This window comes from Euprymna scolopes, chromosome 43 (assembly GCF_053919585.1).
Source record: "Euprymna scolopes isolate OS-2025 chromosome 43, ASM5391958v1, whole genome shotgun sequence".
Taxonomy (NCBI): domain Eukaryota; kingdom Metazoa; phylum Mollusca; class Cephalopoda; order Sepiida; family Sepiolidae; genus Euprymna; species Euprymna scolopes.
Genome location: NC_136524.1, coordinates 26,375,284 through 26,400,069, shown reverse-complemented (window position 1 = coordinate 26,400,069; position 24,786 = coordinate 26,375,284). Strand labels below are relative to the sequence as shown.

The 24,786-nt window shown below is 32.7% G+C and overlaps 1 protein-coding gene across 4 annotated transcripts in view; it reads left to right on the top strand.

The window, feature by feature from the left end:
* LOC145268250 (E3 ubiquitin-protein ligase SH3RF1-like) overlaps positions 1-24,786 on the top strand; it is a 152,713-nt gene that overhangs the window by 2,005 nt on the left and 125,922 nt on the right. The window lies entirely within an intron of this gene.

Genomic DNA, 24,786 nt, shown 5'->3' with positions numbered 1-24,786 from the left:
TTTAAGTATTTTATTTACATTGAATTTTTCCTTGAAATACAATGTTTTTAGTTATGCAGAATACGGACGGACCGTGCTGAAATAATAACGTTTAGAAACCCATTAACATGGGGAGGAGATGGCGTTTTGTAACTAATCTGTATTTTCGTCTAAAAATTTAATAAATAAAATATACCGTAAAAATTGAATTTAACTTAAATCCTATCTAGAAAAATAAATTGTAAAGTTCTTAAACTGCAGGAACACTACAATGTTATTAGACTTCAGATTTCGCAATGGCCGCAGCTAGTTTCCGGAAATAATCAAAATTTGATGGGGGGGGGGGGTATTTCGTCTTTGTTTTTGTTGTCGTGGTTATTTTTGACAATGGCTATCTCCGCACAAAGCCTTTGTGAATACGGAGTGAATAAACTTAAAGATAACTAATTCCCCCTTATAGATTGGAACTAAATTTTCAATAGTTGTGTCTGAAGATTCCGCTATGAAATAAAGTATGGCCTATAACTGACAGTTTTCTCCCCTTTTAACTTTGTCAATATTCCTCTGTAATTACGTTGAGCTCGCTAATTAATTTTAAGTCCAATGATTTCTCTCGAGAATGAAATTAGCTACATCTTCATGTAGCTCACTTGCCATAATTATGATTTTTATACTGTTACTAAGCTCTACCCATGGAGCAGGAGCACTTGTTGAAGTAAATACTGAAACAATTGTACGTTTTATTGTATCTAATTCGTCTGCATTAGTCTATTAGACTTGTTTGATATTATTTTATTTCGGTGCTTGTACAGATCGGTCCTCATGGTTGTCGATATTAATTCGATAAAATCCGATATAAGTTATCACAGCTGTAAAGCACACAATGAAATTCTGGTTCCCGAAACGGGAAAAAGGATAACAACTGAAAGAGAAACTTTATTTTATTTATTTATTTTACTGTTACAAGTGCATTAGTACTGCTTTCTTTTTCTCAAGAATCTTTTTTTTATTTTTTTTATTTTAAATTCAAATTTCACTACATTAGTCACTCATGGGGCATTTTATTTATTTTGTAATTTGTTGCATTTTTATGTTACAAACTTACAAAAGCAAATAGTAAAAACAATATCAACAAAATAAAATGCAATGTAAATTTTTTTTTCCTTCTGTTTTTAGTTTCAGGAACCGGGTTTCATTATGTATGGTCGCCGTTCGGTTATTGTAAAAAAAAAAAAAGAAAAAAATCGTTTCTTTTGAAACCTCTACATATTTTCATGTTCAGTGTGTGTGTGTGTGTGTGTGTGTGATATTCTAAGAGTGAAATCTTATAACGATTTGTTATTCATTGTATATTTCGGTCAATTTTTACGACGTGCCCCAGCGTATTATAAACACCCCAACCTCTCCATGTTAAGAGCGGCTTTCGTAATAAACACCCACAACCTCATGTTAAGAACGGCTTTCGAGGTTGGGAGGTGTTTATTCCGAAAGCCGCTCTTAACACGGAGGTTGGGGTTGCTGGGTGCTGGGGCACGTCATAAAAATTGATCGTATATTTCAATAATTGATTTCTCGATTTTTTTTTCCGTTGATGGTTATTTTGTGTTGGAGAAGAGTTATTATTCGTTGTCATTTATTATTTTGTCGGAAATATGGCAGGGAAGATAATTTTGAAGAGTTCAGATTTTTTTTCCCCCATTGAGTAAAAAAAAAAAAAAAAAAAAAAATGGGGTAAGAGGACACTTATTTGAAAAGGAACCTATAGAGTATTCTATTTATTAATTTATATTTTTATATCTACATTATATATATAAGAATTTTACTACCCACCCAGTCCAGTCCACCCACCCTTTCTAAAACTGAAAAAAAAACGTTTCTTTTAGAGCCATGTGTTTTTTAAAAAAAACATGTTCAAATTTTTTTTTTATATAAAACTGATTTTCGGTTTTCTCCGAATGTTTTAAAAAATGCAATAGATTTTTTCTTTTTAACTTATTTTTATTTATCATGTGTTGGTATCGATGTATCTTTTTAGGACACGGTAATAGTAGCAGCAGTGAGGGCAAGTGCTCTCGCCTCAACGGTCTGTTTCCAATATTGGGCACATGTTTTCATAAAAACTGAAACTTTACTACTAAACTAATTTATTGGTATTTTTATGTGAAAAATAGTAGTTTTATTTCGCAAATGTATTAAATGGAATAAGAGTTTTAATGTGATAAGGGAAATAAGACAAGGGTGTTACTAACAGATGTAAGTTAACCCTGATGTAGTCGTAGTAGTAAGTACTCTATTGCATAATTTGAATATATATATATATATATATATATATATATATATATATATATATATATATATATATATATATAATTTGTGTGTATGTTTCCTAAACACATGACCCGTGGTCTGCCGATTTTAAATCGTCTATGCTGGAGATTTCTAAATATATTTATTTTTGTTGTAGTTTTATGACTGGATGTGACATCCAGTTTATGTATAGCATTTTACTAATTGACATCCACTGGATGTCAATTAGTAAAATGCTATACATAAACACACACACACACACACACACACATATATATATACATATATATATTAGTCACGTGATCGCATAAACGTATTGAACTAACCCTTTAAATAATATAAATTTAAAGTGTATGCAAATTTTCTTAGGAAAAATGTGATTGCAGGTTTTTATTTTTTAGATTAAATACGTTTGAATAGTGTGTGTGTGTGTGCATGTGTGTATAATATATATATATATATATATATATATATATATATATATATATATATATATATATATATATATATATGATAATAATTTTACGTACTTTTATTATCAATTTACGCCGAAAATCTGGGAGCAGGTACTTGGATTTTTTTTTCTACATAATACGTGGATTTTCTGTAAAAACAACAAAGAAAACTTTCTGCGGTTTTAGTTATTTTATTCGTTATGATAATTAATTTTTAAAATAAAAATAGCCATATCTGTTTTTTTGTTTTGTTTTTATATATATATAATTGACTTTTCCCTTCTGTAACAGCCAGGACAGGAATGTTCCCCCCACCCCACCCACCTCGTTCCTGAATATCCACACAAAACAATGAATGACAACATAATTAGGTCACTGTGACGTAATCAATAGTTTTTTGTTTTTGTTTTTTGTTTTTTTTTTGCTTGTTTTTTTTTTATATTATTTTATTTATATTTATTTTGTTATTGGGAGAGGGATTTAAACTTATAGGAGAATTCTTCCGGTGGGAAATCCTTTTTAACACCCACTCTGAATTTTTTTTTTTTTTTTTTTTACAATGGAATGCTGCTTGTGTCACTTACCTTGATCCCCTTAGTCTTTATCACTAAACCTCGTATTCTAACTGCCTGTAGACATTTAACTAGAACTTCGTTTGCTAATCAAGAACTTTATCAATTCATGCTATTTGTTAATGTCATTACTAACGTTATTGATCTGTTAAAGAATTATGATTGTATATTGTTCGGACACAACATGGGCCATGTCGAACATGACAGTTTATGAAAGATGATAAAAGCAACACCTACTTAATGAATGGTGAATAATAAAATACGGATTAATTGCGTGCAACAGTCACACACACACACACTATATATATATATATATATATATATATATATATATATATATGATAGTTTCCTCTATACAGAGAGAAAGAGAGATAATTTGCGGCATGATATATTTGTTCAACGTGTGCTAAACTGTTTGTTTTTTTCTTCTTCTTTAATTTGTATTGGCGAGGAAATGTATTTTAATGTTTTAAAATACCGAATTAACTGGGGCAGATTAATTATTGAACATACACCACAAGAAAAAGAAAAATCTCATATTCATGAAACTTCTGTAAAGTGGCGATAATCCACATTTACTATATGATAGGATATTGAGCCCTTTCTGTGTGCAAGGTGCCCGGTGTTGATTTAGCTCTGTTTTTTTAGTTGATTTTCGTGTATCACGCGCGCGCGGATCAGTGTGTACCTTATTGTGTTGTATCATATGTTCTTGGCCCATCCAAGATCCAGAATGATTCCACACTAGACTTGCAATATTTGAAGAGTTGGAGCATCCTCCTAGTGGTGAAATACAGGAACTTTCCAAATGATGTTTCAATATTTCTGAGTTTCTTGACTGAAGATTAAAAATTTGTATTATTAGAATTATTCAGACTACTGTTATTTTTACATTTTGGTTGATGTAAGAAGGTCAGCAGTTACATGAAAAAGGTCGGAGGTTATATCGATTGAAACGTTGTGTGAATAACGCTCAAAATCAGAATAGTAATCTGAACAGTACAAATGACGTTTCAATGTCTTTAGTTCTGTTAATCCCAGCACTTTCAGCCACTTCATTAACAATTTTCCAATAATTATCTCTCAGGGAGACTTGATATTGCTCAGGATTGAGGATCAACAAATGGTCTACACTTCCAATACTCTTTTTATCATGAAAATCGGTGAAATCGATCATTTTTCAATCAAATCGATTGATTGCCTGCTTTAGCCAGACCAACCACAATGCACCAAAAGTAAGCTTCACATGCCTCCCTGCAATAACTTTGTCTACAATACATTGTAGTCTACATTGCACTATAGAGAATCTACTGTGGATTTTATAAAATTATTTTTTATATATAATTGCTTGAATTCAAGTTAAAAATGCAAAAGTCAAGTATCATGGTTCAGTTGTTTCAAATGCACACCTATCTTATCAAAGAACATAATGTTGATTTTTTTTTTTTTATATGCCAGACCCTTCAGCTTATATAGTAATAAGACTTCTCAAATGGACTTGTGATGTTAGGCTGTATAACGTTAACTTTAGTCAAAATAAAATTGTTCCTTCTTTAATTGGATTCCGATACAAAACCTATCTAAGAACATTTGCAGACACATAAAGTACACTTTCTTTGCAGCAGCCATGGCAATATCCTATGTGTTCCAACTTGTGTTACCTGTGAATGTTAATCTGAAAAATTTGAAAGATGGGCTCTCAAGTAGGATGTTATTTGTTATGGCAATCAGTGGTTGAGGATGCTTTTTGTAATTGCTAAAGGAAAGAAGCTTAGTCTTAGTAGCATTAAATGTTACCCTCCACTTATGGTCTCATTCCACTACAGACTGAAAGTTATGTTCTAGGGTTTTGCCATTGCCTTGGATATGTGTACATACGGTTGTTTTTTTTTCTCTCGTGTCTGTTATAAAGCATGGTGCCAGCAACTATAGTCATCTCAGACACAACTTTATCAGTGAGGTCATTTATGAATATTGGGAGTAATAAAGGCCCAACTGTTAACCCTTGCGGCACACCTGCATTAAATATGTTTAGATTTATAATGATTGAGGAAAATCTGGGTTTTTTTGTTTAGGAACGATCTGATTATGGTGAGTAATCATCTGGAAATATGGTATGATTTAATTTTAATGAAAAAATCTTCATGCAAGACCTTGGAAAAGTATTTGGATATATTAAAGACTATCAGGAACCGTTGACAGTCCATTATTCACCATACTGCTGCAAAAATACCAATACTTAACTCGAACTGTTTATTGAAAATGAAATTGAAATATATTACAACTCAAAACAAAAACCAAATTAATATTTGCAAAGTGTAAATGAATCCAAACTGAGAAACAAGTGATCCTGGAAAGTATCTGATGGAGGATATTCTTTTTGGTGGGGTATGCCTCTGTAACATTTTCAATAGCAGAAGAAATACATACTGGAGGTTGGGACATTTATGTGAGCTTTTTTACTTTCTTTTTTCTCTTCTGTTACAGTTGATTATTTTCATCATTGCTGTTTCATCTAGTGGTTCCTATAGAAATAATCTTTTCAAGAAGGAGGAGGACACAAGGAAATGTTTGCTGAGTTTTCTTCAAGATTTTATTTAGAGAGAATGGACTCGAGACTAATGTACCTTTAAGTAATTATCTACTTTTTAACAACGAAATGAGTGATACATGCAGAGACATTGAGGTAACATTTGCTGAGATTATCAGTTTTCTGCATCATTGACAGTCTTTTTTGCTTGGCTTATATGGAGAAGCTGATTTGAAAAACCTTTGTCTTTTCTCAACTCAAATAACATGATGTTATTAGTCATCGTTCAACTGTTTTTTTCTACAGTTTATTTGACCTTATCTAGTGTACCATACAGATCTGTTCTTGGTCCTCTTCTGTTTGATGCACATATTAATGACATAACTGCCAACTTAAAGAATGCCACAGTACTGAAATATGCCAATGACATCAAGTCATACCTTGAAATAATTTATTTACCTCCTCTCTATGGGAGGTTAGACACAAGGTTACATGAGGTTTTGACAATCAGCACACTGCCAGTAGTGCACTCTGGTCTAAAAGTCTATCAGGATTTCCAGGTAAGGACACTACAGGAGTTTTATAAAAAAAATAACCCCTTCTCAAAGAGAGAAGATAAAGCTTGGGAGGGTATATACAACTATGGCATAACCACACTTTGACTTTGCATCATCGGTCTAAAAAGACCATCTTGTTCAGAACATGGAGTTGTTCAAATGTAGTATGCTGGGGACCCTATATCAGTAGCTATTAAGTTTGCTAGTATAGATTTTGATAAGGGTCACAGTAAGTGCATGATAACGCAGGTCAGTAAAACAGAAGCAGGAAGCAAGGAGGGAATTTCAAAGTTTAGTAGACCAAGGGAAGAAGCTATTAAGAGTAGAAGGCTTTCCGGCATCTAGGGACTGCAATAGTGTGTAACGTTACACAGGTTTACACACGTGTTAATATGTAGACATTTCAGGACCCAACACGTAGCAGAGTACGTGACAAGGAACGTAGGACAAATAACTCAACTCCTTTTTTTTTTTTTCTTTTTACATTTATTTCCTCAGTCTCCCACCATGCATGACTTCTCATTACGGCTGTGACCCACGTGTCTAACGTGATCTGTCCTTTTCATAGTCTTCTTTTTTCTCTTTACCGTGACTTCATTTTACATATGGTTCAGTATTTGCATATAGCTGCCATACGCACATCCATGTTCTGTTACAAGTGGCATTTTGTTTTAAAACTATATCACTTAACTAATGCAGGGCTTAAACCAGTTAAAAGGATCCTCCTTCACACCATTGCTGAGAGTTTTGTCATAAGCATTTTGCATGTCACATAATTAAAAACCTTGGTCAAGATAAAATCTTGAATTGAAAGTCATGTTTAATTTCAGAAGAGTTTCCGATGGGTATCTATTCTGTCCTGGATATGAAGAATTTTCAGTGGATAGCTGTTCTGTACAGGTCCTAGACTTTATGATTTTGCAAGCAAAGAGCAAAAGATATTTCTTGTATTGACACAAAATGATTATGTGCTGGAATGTTCAAGATTCAATATTTTTATGTAGCAATTCTGGTTTCTGATTGGTTGCTAGCAGAACGTAATTCCATTTGATTCGTAAGTTCCTATCACTAGTGTCTATCAGTAGAATCTTTGAACTTTCAGTGATCATACCCTCTTCTTTATATAAAAAATATTACAATGTAAACTATGTCCATCCATGAGCCACTATCGGTGGTCAAATCAAACTGATTGCAACAAATAATTAAGGATACATTGGATTGTGGTGGCCATATAAAGCTACGAGAGCTCCAGAAGTTCGAGTCTACCACACAGGTTTTCATCATTTTAGTAATAGGACAATATACCTTGTAAGACTGACTGAACGATAGTTTACAAGTGATGTATGGTCACCTTTTCAAACAGTAAAATGACACTGACAGTTTTCTGCTTCTTTGGAGTGGCACCATTACAACAGAACTAGAAAAAAAGAAAAAGATGGTGCAAAAGAAAATACCTACTATGCTTGAAAAAACAGCTATGTAAATTACATTGTGATACTAAGATCAAGCATAGTTATGCTTGTTTTTAGGGTAAGATTTCAATGTTATGGATGTAAATTATGTAATTCCTATCGAATTTGATGATGGAAAATGTATATACTTGGATTTTCACCAGTACAAAAATGCTTGCATAGCACTCGGTATTGAGTTCTGCACATTCCTGGGATTGTAAGTGATCTTGCCAGTCTGGTGATTGTGAAGAGGACCAACTTGGGAGCGAGGTCTCTGTTCTTAATATGCACATTTCCAGAATATCTTACTATTACGATTTGTTGCTATGCGATGTTTAAATTCAAGTGATTTGTTACTTCTTTTAAAATGAGCAGAAGATTTGTTCCACTTTATATTAGTGTGGTGTCTATTTTGTGTTCAAGATTCTAATATTCTTTCCAAGAGTGTTGAAGTTTCCAAAATTTCACTTTTAGATTTTTTTTTCCTAATGTGGTATTGATGCTGCGGATTATCTAGTAAGAGTTAGCTCTTGACTATAGTATTTACATCTCCAGAATTGTATAACTAGCTGGTTTGAACACTTTTTACAAGTTCCAAACAGTTCTATTCCTGTCTAAGTGAGCAGTTTGGAGATGGCTCAAGATCTGGCTGCTTACTAAAGAGTCAGACTGGCAATGCTCAGAACATAGTTACTTAAAATATCCTCTGTAGTAACATTGAGCCAATAACCATTTCAATAGTGGTAAAGAGTAGATTCCGCTTGTGAATTTAATATTCCTTTGAAACTTTCTCCTTTGGAAGGAGTTGGTTCAACCTTCCTAGGATGAATGACTATTTTTTTTTTTCTGTTTAACGTCCATTTTACATGCTGGCATGCATTGGATGTATTTTAAAAATGGACTTCCAAACTCGCCTATCTCTTTACGTCTTTATTTCTTTCTATCAAGTACATTCTTATTACTTTTTGTCATGTTTTGCTTGGGTTTCATGTTAACTGGTCTTGCTACCTCAACTGGTTTACATCTACTAATCCAAAAATTTTCATCCATTCTTTCAGTATGACCATACCATCAAAGTTTGCCTGCATTTTTTATACTGTTCAGATTTAATTTTCCTCTGAGGTCATCCAATCTGAGAATCTTTAAGACTCTCGTGACACATCCATCATATCATTCTCATATTTTTTTCTTTCCATGCAACACATGTCCTCAACTCTCACTGGCCAGGTTTCACTTCCATATATCATCACATGGTGTGCATGTACCTAATAGATTCTTCCTTTTGTTTACAATGCTTAGTAATAGCAGAAATTTTTCAAACTTACTCCATCCATTCAAAACTATTACAATCACACTAACACCTGCCCCTTCCTCACCCAGGTAACAAAACTTCTCAACAGCATCGATAGCTTCACCATCCAAATAAACTATTTCCACATCAGAGTTCTCAATCTTTTTCCACTGTCTTACACTTCTTGCACACAAACAAGCATCAGGCAATATTTTCACAAAAATATGAGATCCCTGTATGTTTGAAAAAGCAAATATACAATAAATAAATGTTACCAAATGCAAGATAAGTTACTTCTCTACCTACTTGGATGAGTTTTTTTTTTATTTAGCTTATTTTAAAGCGTTCTTGTTTAATACACAACTAGTGTCAACTCTGTTAGAACAAGAAAAAACATAGCTGACATTAGATGATTACATAGTCTCAATTGTGCCGAGCATGCACCAAAGCGCACAAACATGAGTTGGGCCTACCTGCGGTCAAAAGCGAACCCAAGACCTTTCGATTACAAATCAAGTCCACTAATGAACTACACCCGTCTTAGCTTAAAGTGACTATTTGGTTTCGTCCAACAGCTATGAAAAGAATAAGCTGATAAGTGATTTGCTGGTTTTGAAATACACTTCTTTAATAACGTGTCTTGCATTATTGGATTTTCGTATCGTGGCGTGTCGATTCAGCAAGATTGTTTGGTTCTGCTTGAGAACGTGTGTGTCAATTCAAAGGTATTTGTTCGTGGCATGGTATTCAGAATTGCGTTGACGAATTTGTTAAGGACCATGCTGTCACATGTGAAAACGAATATATATATATATATATATATATATATATATATATTTACAAACGCTCTCTCCCTTGTGTAGTGACATCAATCACAAATTAAACAAAATACCATTAGAAACTCCTAATAAATATCATGGTGAGATTTATTGGGTTGGTTTCTACCAGTATCTTTAATTTTCGATTTTTGAGTGATTCTAAAGACTTACCAGATGATCGCTTAATGTCATCCACTTTTTTTTTTCTTGTTCTAACTTAACACTTGATACTACTTGTTTCAAAGTAAATAAACTCTTTAAAATAAGTTAAAACACAAAAACCTTCTCCCGGTAAGTAGCAGAGTAATTTCTGTTGCCTTTGGTAATATTTATTCATATATATATATATATATTTTTTTTTTTAACCTTTATTGATTTTGTTGTTTATACTGTAAAATGCTCGGTTATTCTTTCAACTGGCAACCATTCCATCTCCATAATCCATATCCTCGAGTGTTTTTTGGCCTTGGTAAATGTTGTAGTATAAAAATATATTTACTATTCTCAAAGTAAGAAAATGTTAGGTTTTAGCACACAAAAACATGTATAGGAAAAAGAAAAGACAGATAATTTATATTGTACGGGTGGTATTTAAAAAGTTAGGTATGGTATTATTTGGACTAGTTCTCATTTTCAGCGTTATTTGCATGTTTCAGTCGATGTAACCTTTGACCTTCGTCAGGTGTATCTTGTCAAATTCTGGAATCTGCACCGAACTTTGAGTGGAACCCTTTATTTAATTCATGGAGGTAGCATGCTCTCATCCCGTCATAACTGGATAGAAGTCTTAAATAATTTACAATTATATTTTTTTTTGAGTCACCTGCACTGTAGATTAAACACTCAACCTTCAGGAGTGTAACTTTTACAATCAAATTTTTACAAATTACTCTACCCACTGTACCACAGGTCCGTGTAAGAAATTTAAGAGCCTTAAACTTATTTTTGTTTCTAAATGTAAATATCACTATTTATTACTACATACTGTATATGTTATCTATTATTCATAATAAGTTTACATATGGTAAATTATATACAAGGTCTGCTTAATAGTTAATCATCATCCAGCATATGTGATGCTTTTTTTCTTTTTTTTTTTTAGTCCTTTTACTCTCCACCATTCTTCTGTCTATAATTTTTACTTTGTTCATGAGCAGATGGTTTCATTTTTCCCTCCATATGTGATCAGCCATACCCGACTTTTAAATCTCTCCATATATTATGGCTTTTCAATGTTCTTCTATCCTTACTTTTAGTGGACAACATATCTCACCTTTATATAGTTTTCTACAATTACAGTTTTTATTCCTTCTGTGAAGGTATAAACATTCTAATTTCTTCAGATATTTTGTTAAACGGCCTCCGTAAAAAAAAAAAAAAGAAAAGTATATTGTTCTATTAAACTTTTATTGTTTAAATAATTTAACTTTGTTCGTTTTATTAAAAAAAAAATAAAAGTTGAAAAGATATTTTTCACTCAGTGGTGAGCTTTGAAAGATTGAAGTGAAAGAAATACAATTGCCAAAATATAAGCGTTTCATTATTTCTAGTCACCACTTTGAAAAATCACTCACAATGTAGAGCCCTGTATAGTCTTAAAACTATGTTCCACTCAGATTTTAAAGCTTGCTTTTGTAGAAGGTTATGTAAGCATCCAGCCTATATAATTGATTATATTGAAGCGGTTACTTTTCAAAATGGCTACCAAATTTTATCAGCTCGTAAAAACTGATTTTCAGAGAAATGACAGGGTAAATTAATCCACCATATTAATTTGTCATTTGTTTTTCTTGATGGTAAAGAGGGTATGTTTTGCAAAAATACAAATATTAAAATGGAACTGTTTATTGAAAATGAAATTGATATATTGCAAATCAAAATTAAAGCAAAAATCAGAAAATTAATATTTACAAAATGTGAAAACACAAAAATTAAAGTGATATGGTGAATTAGTTTGCCTATCTAATTGATAAAATTTGGGATCCATTTTGGGAGCTAACTACTTCAGTATAACCAACTAAATAGTTAATTAAAACAAGCAAAGCATGCATGATCCCCTCTCTATCACCACTACTGAACCTTAAAAACTCTGGTCCCTCCCATTATCCACATCTGTGCTAAAAATGATATCCAAGAGAATGCAATTTTCCACAAATAGCGAATGACTGTTGAGTGGTCGACCTCGAGTTCAACTGCAACTTGTGTGGTTTTGCGAGGATCAGCTTCAATTAAGGCTTTCAAATGTTCGTTATCAACCGCAGTCACTCAGCTGCAACAGTCTTCATCTTTGAGGTTCTCGTCACCGTTGTGAAATTTCTTAAACCACCGTTGTGCCACATGTTCATTAGTGGTTCCTGGGCTAAATGCAACCATTGATATCACGAGCTGTCTCGGCAGTTTTTCGGCCTAGTTTGAACTGGAACAAGAAAATTGTGTGGATTTGAATTTTGTCCATGCTATCGAAAAGCCTGCAGAAAAATGAAGAGATTGAGAACCATAATGAATAACATGATTTGAAGTGAGAAAACTATATTGTTTTTGTACTAACCTAATACTTTGTCACTGCATAACAAATTCCAATCTGATCAAGTATTACTTAATTTTTACTACATTTTATCCGTGTTTTATATTTTTTCTTTTAAACTGTTAATTTTGAACTTCAGACTCTGAAGTTCTGGTTTTGAATTTTGCTAGGTTCAGCCATACTGATGAGTTGTAAATGATGAAACGTGTGTCCATGGATAATGTAATTATATATGACAATATTTTTTATAAATATTAATTATTTTTATACTTACAAACACTAGGGTTTCATGCTTATGTAATAATCAGTGCAGGAAGTGATGTTTATTGCTAGTAAGGAAATTTGATCCCAGTCACAAAGTCAGTCTTGACTCTGTAGGCTAGCATTCTATCTCAAGGCTACCAGCAATTACCATAGGAATTGAGGGAACTCAAGTGCCTATTAATGCCAAGTCGGTGGTCATAAGCAGTAAACAGTCAGAGTATTCAATGACAGGAAGTAGGAATATTTTGATTGACTGCATTTTCATAGTTCCTACAGAGGGCTCAACTTTGATTTCTTAAAGAAGCTTTTTATAACAATATTTTTATAAATAAACATTGACTATTATTTTTATACCTACACTGATGATTGCATAAGCATGAAACAGTGTAGGAAGTGGCAATTATTGCCAGTCAGGAGATTTGAACCCAGTCACAAAGTTAACCTCAAATCCGTAGGTTAACTTGTGAAGTCTATTTTTAAAGTCAAATTTAAGTACATGATATATCTAAACATGAAAACCCCTTTTAGCATTGAGAAAGAGAGACTGACTTTGTCTTTTATTTTATTTTATTTTTTCTTTAACTGGTTTTGTAAACTCAATTTTTCCTGGTTCAAACCATGAAGCAACCGCTTATGGATGTATTTTTAGATATTTTTGAAAATTTGAATCTTTTTTTTTCTTTTTTTTTTTTTTTAGTTCTGATTATAACAAATTGCTTAAAAACTAATACATTTCTGATAATTAGATGTTCTGTGAACCTGCAGTAAAGTGTTTTATATCTATGGTATAATAATACAGCTTAGTCAATCCATCAAATACATTAAAGATTTCTTTCTTTTTGCTTAGTATAATGTAACTTGTGTATCTTTGAATTGATCAGTATACTGCTAAAACCGTAGATCTTGTTTGTGTTTATATGTTCCTGGACAGAGTGGATGACATTACAAGAGTGGAACTATTCATCAAAACAGAAGGTGGGAGGGAGTGGTTAGAACGGTTACGACCTTTTATCAAAGGTCACATCTACTGATGAACCATCAAGGCCCTTTGGGTTTCTAGTATAAAATTAAATATGTAAGAAAACTGACCAACATTTGTAAACAAACAAACAAAATGACTGAACAGTTTTGTGTATGCACCTTAATGGCTTTCTTAACTTTGCCATTATTTATTTATATATTTATTTTTAGTATAAAGCTTGTGTTCAAGTCTCCGGATCTATATATTACCTAACCTCTGGAACATGTTTGCTTCCTTGTGCACATGCAGAGTGTATAACATTGCAAAAGAAGGTCATTCATTAAAACACAAAGATAGAAAGAAAGGGGGTGGGGTAAGATGGCAAAAGAACCGTTATGACCTTTTAAGTCGCATGTTTTATTTACTTGCTGCAGAAAGATGTGACACAAGATCGAAAGGTGGGAGGAGTAAACCTAGCACCCTTAAAGAAGGAGCACTTTTGACTTATTAAAAATTGCTTTGACATCCTCCGGTATAGGGCAGTAAGTAATAAATGTTACTCCATCTGAAAGATGGAAGGGTGGACCTCCTAGAATTGCACAAGACATCAGCTGTACCTCAGTTAATAGAAAAAAGATCATTTCAAAAGTGGCTCATACTCGTACTGAGGTAACTGCCTAACTAAGTTCGGCTGGATGAACCATCTAGGTTTGTAGGGATCTCAAATCAAAAATTAAAATCTAAGGATCATGAATGTGTGTAAGATAATTAAAATAAAGAGTACATGATGAGAAAAGTGTTAAGATGAATGGAATAATGTAAATAATTATGACTGGAAAGAATTGGTGTTTTTTTTTTTTGTTTCACTGTACAATATTCTTTTATGATAAGTGAAGGTAGGGTTGGAGAAAATGGTTGGCTGCCTGTGGGCATTCTGGTGGATTTAATTTTGTCATTATTTTTAAATGTAATTTTTGAAAGTACAGTTTTTATACTATTGCATGTTTTTGATTTGGATAACTATTTGATTAATAATAAAACAAAAATTACAGAAAAGATATTCGGAGTCTGTTTATCTTTATTTTCATGACAGGTGCTCGACTAAGCTTCTATCTATGGTTCCACCCCTTCATGTAAAACGCTCACAAATACTCATCTAGTTACAACTGTCAACAATTTCTCTCACTCTCTATCTGCCTAAGGCTAAACAAAAATTCCATGAACAAAATTTTTCTTAGAACTGTCTGTGAAACACAATACCGTGGGGTGGCTTCCCAGCTAACTATTACATGGTAGTTTTCAAGTGTAATGTTAATAAATTCTTGTGGAGTCTTAAATAAATAAACCGTACCCAATTTCCATCATTACCAATTTTAACAGTGTTGTCCCAGTAAAAAAATTTATTTTACGTTAATGCGATTAATACACGTATGCATGAACTTGTTTTGTAATGTTATGAATATAGATGAACACCAATGATTGTAATCTTAAAAGATTACTCTTTTTGACTGACTGAATTGTTTCCATAAAAATGCATCTCAAGATTGGTGAGCAACTCTATTACAAATGAAGATTTGGTATCTGTCTGAAGCTGAACTATACTATTATTGGTCTTATTATACTATCTTTTAAGGCTCAATTCAGTTTACTATTTTAAACTAATGTACTATCTTTCAATGGAGGGGGGGGGCATGTATCTTTTCTGTTATACCATCTTCCAAGACATTACTTCTTTTGGAGGGAGGGGTAGTGTAGTGTCTGTTGTCATGATACCATCCTTCCAATCATTGCCTCCTCTTTTGGAGTCTACATTTCTTTGTCATCAATTTTTTTTCTTCCGATAAAAATCAATATTTGATATTAGTTAATAATTAGTCTGTTTATCCAAAAGATTGTTGCAGAATGTTGCTAAGAATAATATTTATCTTGATTTAATTTCTTCCAGAAAATACTTCATCCAGATCGGAATTATTTTAAAAAGAAAACAGAATGGATGTAACTATGTATTCGTCCATACAAAGTTACTTCATTTTTCTCCTACTCATTATTTATGTATTAATGAAGTATAGTATATGTCCATGTGTCATGATACCACACTCCCAGTCATTACCCTCTTCTTTGGAGGAGAGGATAGTGTAGTATGTATACATTTGTCTTGATACCATACTCTCAGATTTGGATAAATATTTGATTAATAATAAACTCAGACTGTAAAAATATGCTCTCTCCAGTCACATATTTTCTCCATTCATCCAATGCAGCCGTAATCGAGATTGAACTCACTACACAAGTTTGTAGTGTAATTGAAATCTTGTCGGTAGCTGAATACTTGATGTTTCGCCAGGGCTATCAAGGGTATTTTTTATCATGACGCCATCACTAGATGGGGTGCCTACCACAGCTTAAGAGAATCCCATCTATCCTGGAGAAAAAGATTGCACCAGTTTCTCAACCTGGTATTTTTACTTTGCGGTACTTATAATAACAATAGGTATGTTGTATAAGTGCCTAAAAAATTATAGCATATTTATTCATGAGTTTTGAAGTTGGAAGAAATACAATTTTCTTTGATCTCTCTGGCTTAAACTTGAAGTAGCATTTTCATTGCTGAATAACTTGTTTATACTCATGATTATCTGCTCTTTTTTTATTTTTGACTTAGGTTTTGGAAAATTAAACACGATGGTAAGTTTTTACTTTAACTGCAATTCAACATTCACCATTAAATTGATGCATTTTATAGATTTTTGGGTCTGTTAAAAACAAATATATTTAAATTTGAGGCAGACACGTAATTTTCTGGAAATTAAGACATTTTTTATCCAGTATAATCCCTTATGTTTCCACTGGTGGTCATTTTTTTTAATAACTGAACAAGTACTTATGAACATGTTTTTGTTTTTAATTTTTTTTTACATGGGGGTCACCACTTATCAAGGCCCGAAAGCCACTCAGGGAAGGGTTATTGCGTGTACAGTAATCAATGAGATAGTATTGTAGTAATCATTAGAATTGGGGGTTTTAATAGAGTGTCTTACTTAAGGGGGCGGTTTGTCAGGAGTTTGTTTATGTTGGACTTGAAGACGTCCGAGTTGTAGTCAGGTGGGAAACAGGCAAGCGGCAGAGAGTTCCACTGGTGTACAGTTCTAAGAAAGAAGCTTTGCTCATGGAATCTACGATTGGAGCTCAGACGAGCACCTACCATGGAAATAATGATAAAACAAAGACAGGCTCGCAACGTCTCTTCTGTGGGAGAGAGGTTGCAGGGAAGAGAAAAGGGCATCCCCCACTAAACTACGAAGTCTATTTTGTACTCTGTCAAGGCAGGATAGGCTGTTTTTAGCAGCTCCTGCCCAGATGTGGCAGCAGTACTCCATCCTTGGACATACTTGGCTTTTATACAGATAGAGAATTGCATCAGTAGTGAGATATCCTCTGGAGCGGTAGAAGGATCCCACCATTTTCCCAGCGTCCCTGGCAACAGATTTGATGTACGTGTTCCATTTCAGATCAGGAGTAAAGGTCAAACCCAGAAGCTTGTTAAAACATGGAGCCTCTCCAAGACGAGAGCCATCCATTTCAATTGATGCCAGATGAGGATCAGAGTGTTGATGATGTAAAGATAGAAGCTTGGTTTTGGATGCATTAAAAGTGACCAGCCACCTCTTCCCCCATTGTACCACGCGCTCAAGATCAGAGGAGAGAGAATTAGAGAGAACTTTGTCATTTACGGCCTTTGATGTGTTGCCATAGATGGTCGTGTCATTAGCATAGATGTCAACGAATGATTTAAGTATGTGTTCAGGGAGATCATTGATGTAGATCAGGAAGAGAGTTGGGCCCAGGATGGACCCCTGGGGGACTCCAGCATTAATACTGTGGGCCTCTGATTTCTGCCCATCAACCACTACTTTTATGAACCTATCAGAGAGAAATGATTTAATGATTGAGAAAATTTCCAGTAATACCGTAGCTGGAAATCTTGTGAAGTAGGCCCTTATGCCATACCTTATCGAAGGCCTTCGATATGTCAAGAGCAATTGCCCTGAAAAGGAAACCTTTGTCAAGAGATTTACTAATCCTATGTGATATAACCATATTGCATGTCACTAAGAAGGTTGTTTCTGTTGAGCTGGTTGACTACTTCTTTATTTAATATGGATTCCAACAACTTACTCATGACACACAGGAGACTTATTGGTCTGTACTGAGAGGGAGATGACTTTTCACCTGAATTCTTAGATATAGGGCATACTGATACAGTTTTCCAGGGTGTTGGAAAGCACCTCTCCTTAAGGCAATGCTTAAACAGTTTTGTAAGTAGGGGGGCAAGTTTTGGTTGGAGCTTTTTCAGCACTATAACTGGAATGCCGTCAGGGCCAGTTGCTTTACTGGAATCAAGGTTCATGTATTACATCCCCCTCCCATGTTAAGAATGGCAATGGCTAATGAAATTCATTAATACATTGGAAAAAAAAAATTGTCTTAATATTCAGAAAAATACTTGTCTGCCCCAAATTTGGTTGTGATTTATTTTCAGCAGATCCGAAAACCTATGAAAGTTGTTGATTTAAAGGTGAGTTTTGAGTTGTAGTTACAGTAAAAATTTACCGATGTTGTCAAGCAGAGAAGAAAGCCATTCTAAATATGAGGAAAAGGAGTGGACTTTTATGTTTTCTGAGAGGAAGATAATCATACTTTGTCCCAAAAACTGCAAGTCAAAAAAGAGCAGATAATTATGACTGTACCCTAATTTTTTTTTTTTTTTTTTTTAAATATATTGTGTAATGTGATGCGTTCAGATGGTTCCTAATTATCTCACAACATCCCGTTTAGCATAGCCTTAGTCTTTTAAAGATTAAGGTCAATAGGTATCTCCTGTTTTTACGTTAATCATCTTTCATTCTTTTTAGTGCCTTACATCAAGTGGCTTCATGCCTTGTTTGGAGAGACTTCCATAACAAAAGTAGTGGGGGCAGGCGGGGGAGTCCACCCCTGCTAATTGGCAGCTAAGTCTTCAACATGCTTCAACCATTTCTGGTTTTAGTGACACACCAAAAGCGCAACTCCATGTCTGCTCTCCGAATATGTTCAACATATTATCTTAAATCATTTTCAAAGTAAAAACCTCAAGATTTATTTTTCTCGCAATTAAAAATCTTTTTTTTCTTTTATACAAATAAGTATAAATTCTAAGAATGAAATTTGAATCTTGAAATGGTAACTCTTAAACAAATGAAATCTTATTCAAGCTGAAATGTTCAAATTCTACAATAATGAATGTTAGAATTTGAGGCTACCTCGAAAAAGATTCTTGAATTCCCAATGGCAAAACTTGAGAATGCTTTTATTGTTGCATATTTTTATAGCATAACAAATCTACAAAGCTGAAATCAAATAATTGTCCCTATTTACTGACCTCCCTACAAGGGCAAAGGTAGATACAAGATTTTTTTTTTTTAATGTGGGGAAAATCCAGTTCTCCAAAAGGGAGCCCTCTGGATTGGAACAAAACTAAAAAAAAAAAATGTCTCCATCTATGGATTGCTTCTTCACTAACCGAGGATGGAATAAACTAAGCATAGCATTAGAATGGATTGTAGACTTTGTTCCTAACCAAAAAGTTGTTTTGTATAATTTATTGAAATATTGCAATTACAAGGTAGAATCTGCTTTATATTTTTTTTATGTTTTTTTCATCCCAAACAAGACATGTTGCCATGTGAATGTAAGTAGTAAGCGGCTACTATTCAGGATCATGTTTAACAGGGAAATGTGAGAAGTTGAGCAGCAAGATCTGTTCACATTACATTTAAACTTTTGCAAGTTAGTATAATCATGGAAGCAGGAAACAAGGAGGGAATTCCAAAGTCTAGCAGTTGAATGGGAAGAAGCTATTATAGAGTAGAAGGCTTTACAGCATCTAAGGATCTCAACAGTGAAGAGATGAGATTTTGCTGCTTGTCAGGTTAGTTGGGAGTGTATACATTGAGGGGCACAAGTGGTAGGAGTTTATCAGAACACATTCCATTGAATGAAAACAGGCACAGTGATGCAACATTTCAGTGATGGGAGAAAAGTTGAAGCTTGGCCGATATTGTAGAACCTAGTGGAACTCATTTTTTGAATCCTATGTAAAGGTGAGAAACTAGTAATGGGTGCACCAGCCCTGATGTGGCAATAATACTTCATGCAAGGGTGAATTGTGGCTTAGCAAAGATATAAAATGCTCTCTGGTATGAGCAGTTTTCTAGTATGGTAGTGTGGTATATGTCCATTTGTCATAATACCATATTCTCCAGCTATAAAATATATGCGACCATATCCAGGGATAAAATTGCCTTGCCCGTTCCAACGGTTTATAAATACAATATTTTCTGTCATTTACATTATGCATTGCACTTTTATTTATTTAAAAAAAAAATTTTTTTTTTCTTAATCAATATTCAATAGTAATTAATCATTTATTTTCCAAAGGTTAGTTACAAAATATTGCTAAGAATAAGATGTAATTTGATTTGATTCCTTCCAAAAAATACTATGTCCAGGTCGGAATTATTTTAAAATAGTAATTATGTATCAGGTATAACTTAAGTGATGACTCCAGTTCAGAATCTGGCTTGAACCACTATTCACGTTTGGGCTAATATCTTTTTGAAAGGTATAAATCACCCCTTCCCCCAATTTCTCTAGGTATGGTTTAATTAGTGTTATTAATTGAAGACTCCCTGCATGACAACATACTAATAACTCAATTAAGACTAATAACAGTAGAGTACTGCAATTTTATAATATCTGATGAAAGTGGGAATATGTTTTCCAACAATGTTTGTTTGGAATAGGTCAGCCAAGTTTAAATCCAAAATCAATTTCAGTAATATTGTATGGAACATTTCCAAAATAAAAGCCCAAAGATATTTTTCTAACAATTGAAAAAAAATTTTTATTTTTTAAATAAGTGAAATTCAATTCTTGAAATGATTACTCTTGAAGCAAATGAAATTTTATTCAAGTTGAAATATTTAAGCTCTATCACTACGAATCTTAGAATCTAGGCACTTGACACCTCTAAAAAGATTCTTTAATTCCCAATAGAAAAACTTTAAAAAATGTTTCTAACCTATCACCCTGAACTCAATCTTTGGCAGCTCTTACTATGTTTTTTTATCTGCCAACCTTGTTTTTTAACCCTATTAACTACAGCTATTCTCACAAGAACTGTCCTGATATAACACAAAACTGCACCCAGTCATGAGGTCCCTAATCTGGGAGCTTTTGCAGAATGGAAAAAATTTACCAGAGGCTGTCGTGATGATGCTTACCACATCCAGGTTCAAAGTTGCATTGGGCATTCAGATGATATATAAATCCTATCTTTTTATGTGATGTATTGTACTTTAAAAAAAAAAAATTTTTTTTCTTAATAAAATTGATTGATTGCTATCTATACTTTCGCTATAAAATGATCTTATAAAATTCAATGTTTCACCTAGAATGAAATTTAGCTTAACAATATCCAAGAAACTGGTTAGTATAGTTGTTTTAAATTTTTGAAGGGGCAATTTCTAAAATATAAAGTAAAGTCGATCTTTTTTATCATTTTTTTGTCATCAATAGCTTTCTTCTGATAAAATCAATATTTGATATTGGTTAGAAATTAATTTTTCCATCGCAGGATGTTCCTAAGAAAAGATGTAATTTGATATAACTCTTTCCATAAAATACTTTGTCCAGGTCAGAATTATTTTAAAGTGGTTGTCATTTTTAAAAGAAAAAAAATAGAATTGACATAATTCTGTATTCATCAATATAAAGTTACTTCCCTTTGTTTTGAACAAAATATAAAAACAAAAAAACTGGCATAGTTAAGATAAAAAATAGAAGTATCACAAGCATGGAAAGAGTGATGCATGGAATATTGTTGCCATATCTAGGCTGCTGCATCAAACACTAGTCTCTCTCAGTTCTCTCTCTCTCTCTCTCTCTCTCTCTCTCTCTCTCTCTCTCTCTCTCTCTCTCTCTCTCTTAAGCAGGGTCTAAAAAGTGTCAAATCTAATAGGTTCTGCACTATTAGCCAAGCTCCAGCCTCTGTCCCATCACTACAATGTTGTATCCTTGTACCTGTTTTACAAGTACTTCAATGGAATATGCTCTGAACTCTTTAAACTTGTGCCCCTTCAATGTACATACATCCGAATAACCTAACAAGCAGCAAAATCCCACCCCTTCACTGTTGAGGACGCTAGATGCCAGAAAAACTTTTACTCTAATAATACTCTTGGACTGCTAGACTTTGGAATTCTTTCTCTCTGTTTCCTGCTTCCCCGACTGTATTAATCTGCAGAAGTTCAAATGTAATGTGAACAGACATGATCTCAAATAGCAGCCATTTGTTTTCCAAATGGCAATATGTTTTGGTTGGGATGGAAAAGAGTTTTTTAAAAAATGTAGGAAGGGGGGGGTAGAAAAGGAAAAAAAAGAAAAGGTAGGAAAGGAAAAGAAAAAAGGTAGGAAAGGAAAAAAAAGTAGGAAAGGAAAAGCAGTGGGTTAGGCATGCCATTAATACATATTTTATTTTTCTCATCTTGTCAAGCATAATACAAATTTATTGGTAGATACAACTGGTAGTATTATAAAAAAATGGAAATAATTGAACTTTTGGTGCTTGTTTACATTGGTGATCTTTTAAATCAACGCATTTCAGGTGAAAATATTATGTACTTAAGTGTGTCATGGCAAAATTAGTATAAATTTTAAAAATTATGAAAAATGAGTCAGTAGAAGATGTGCTAGAGGTATTTTTAACAAAAAATCAGCCATAGTTACATTTTCAAATGTGTTAATTTAAAAATGGCAGATTCTTAATTTGTCAATTTAAGTCAAGGATTATCTCCCTTGTTTGTCAAACTGAACTGGTCGCACAAATCTTCCACAGTAAAACATAAAATTCAATAATTTGATAAATTTTATTTTTACTTGTAATTATTTTTCTATTTCATCATTTTTAGGATTTATACTAATTTTGCCACGTAAGTACATAATGTTTTCACCTGAAATGAGTTGGTTTAAAAAATTATCAATGTAAACAAGCACCAAATATTTTTACTGAAAAACAGAATTGTATTCGTTGTATTACCTCATCTTAATGCAGGTTCCCATCTAATACACAAATAAATCAATATGAAGAAAATACATCATATACCCAAAGAATGATAGTGAGCATTGGCTGAAATAGCATACAAGTGTAAATAATGCTGTTAGTGACAAGTCTGGAGAAAAAGCAATTTATAACAACTCTTAAAAATTCAGGCGGAAATTAATTTGTCTGCCATTTTTTATCTTCTATGATTTCTAACATCAATTTGCTATTTGACTTCCGCTTGAATGTTACGACATTGGATGCATGCTCGAATTACCTTAAGCGTAAAAATAATAGTTCAGTATTGAAAATTTATCCTCTACAATTGGTAAACATCTTTTTCTTTTCTTCTACTCTTTATTTATTTATTTATTATTTTTTTTTTTTTTTGCATATCTTTACTTTTTTTTTTTTAATGGGATTAGATCTTTTTTTTTTATTATTATTTTACATTTTTTATTTAACTTTTTCTTTTCTTTTTTTTTGCTACTAATTATGTTTTTTGTTTTTGCACATTTTTTTTTTTTTACTTTTTAAAAGCTCTAAATTTTTTATTTACATCTTTTTATTAATTTTATTAATTTTATTTTTATTTAATTCTTGATTACCTCTTTAACTAATTTTATTCACCATTTCATCTATTGAAGATGATGTCTTAAAGGTGTTTTTCCATAAAGTTAAAGGTGACAAGATGTGGTTGCTTTAAATTAAAAGAAACTTATTTTATCCTCAGATTATTTTTTCTATCACTTCAAACATTTATTTATTTGAATAAAATATGCATCAAATGCGCTTGAAAACCAAATCACAGCGTAATATAAACAAATATTTTATTTGTTTGAAATTTATCACAAATATATTTCAGAGGTATACTCCATGTTCAGTGTGTTGTGGTTTCTTTTTTTTTTCTTTTTCTTCTTCCTTGCCATGTTGTAAAGTTTGAGAAAGAAGTCTGTTTGTAAAGAGCCACGCATTGCATCTGGCGGTTGTATTTTGAAATGTTTAAACTGTGCATAGGCAATGCGAGAATAACGTAAAAAAATGAGAGTTCATATAGAAATGTTTTAATTTGAATAAAATAGAATACGCATCAAGTGCGCTTGAAAGCCAAATTACAACGCAATATTAGGAAAATAAACAGATATTTTACTTGTTTGAAATTTATCACAAATATATTTCAGAGGTATACTCCATCTTCAGTGTGCTGTTTTGTTTCTTTTTTCTTTTTTTTCTTCTTCCTTGCCATGTTGTAATTTTGGAGAAAGAAGTCTGTGGCAAGGAAGAAGAAAAGGAAAAAAAGAAACAAAACAATGAAGATGGAGTATACCTCTGAAATATATTTGTTATAAATTTCAAACAAGTAAAATATTTGTTTATTTTCCAAATATTACGTTGTGATTTGGTTTCAAGCGCACTAGATGCGTATTTTATTTTATTCAAATTAAATCAATGTTTCTATATGAACTCTCATTCTTTATTTATTTATTTATTTATTTACATCTGCTTGACAGTAATTTCATGCTTTTTTAATAGCACTTTTACTGTAGTATGTAGTTGCCTAATGTTTCTGGTGTTATTCAGTAAGTTTACAAAGGAGGTTTTTCATGTAATTAAAGATAATTTAAGTAAAACAATCGATATTAATACTAACAATTTATATCAAATAATTTTTAGCATAATTGACAAGAAAAGGTAAAATAGATTAGCCTTTCATTTTCAACTTATTTTACTTCATTTTTCTTTTTCTGTCCTATTTATTTTCCATCCTACTGTTTCCTGCCCCCTTCCCTCCTGCTATCCCCTTTTTCCTCTCTCCTGTTCCTTTTTCCTAAAAGTTAGGGAAATTGCATAGGACCATTATCTATAATGATGTCCACAAAATCTGGTCACATGCCCAATTCACAAGTAAAACATATTTAGCATGTATTAGCCTATTGG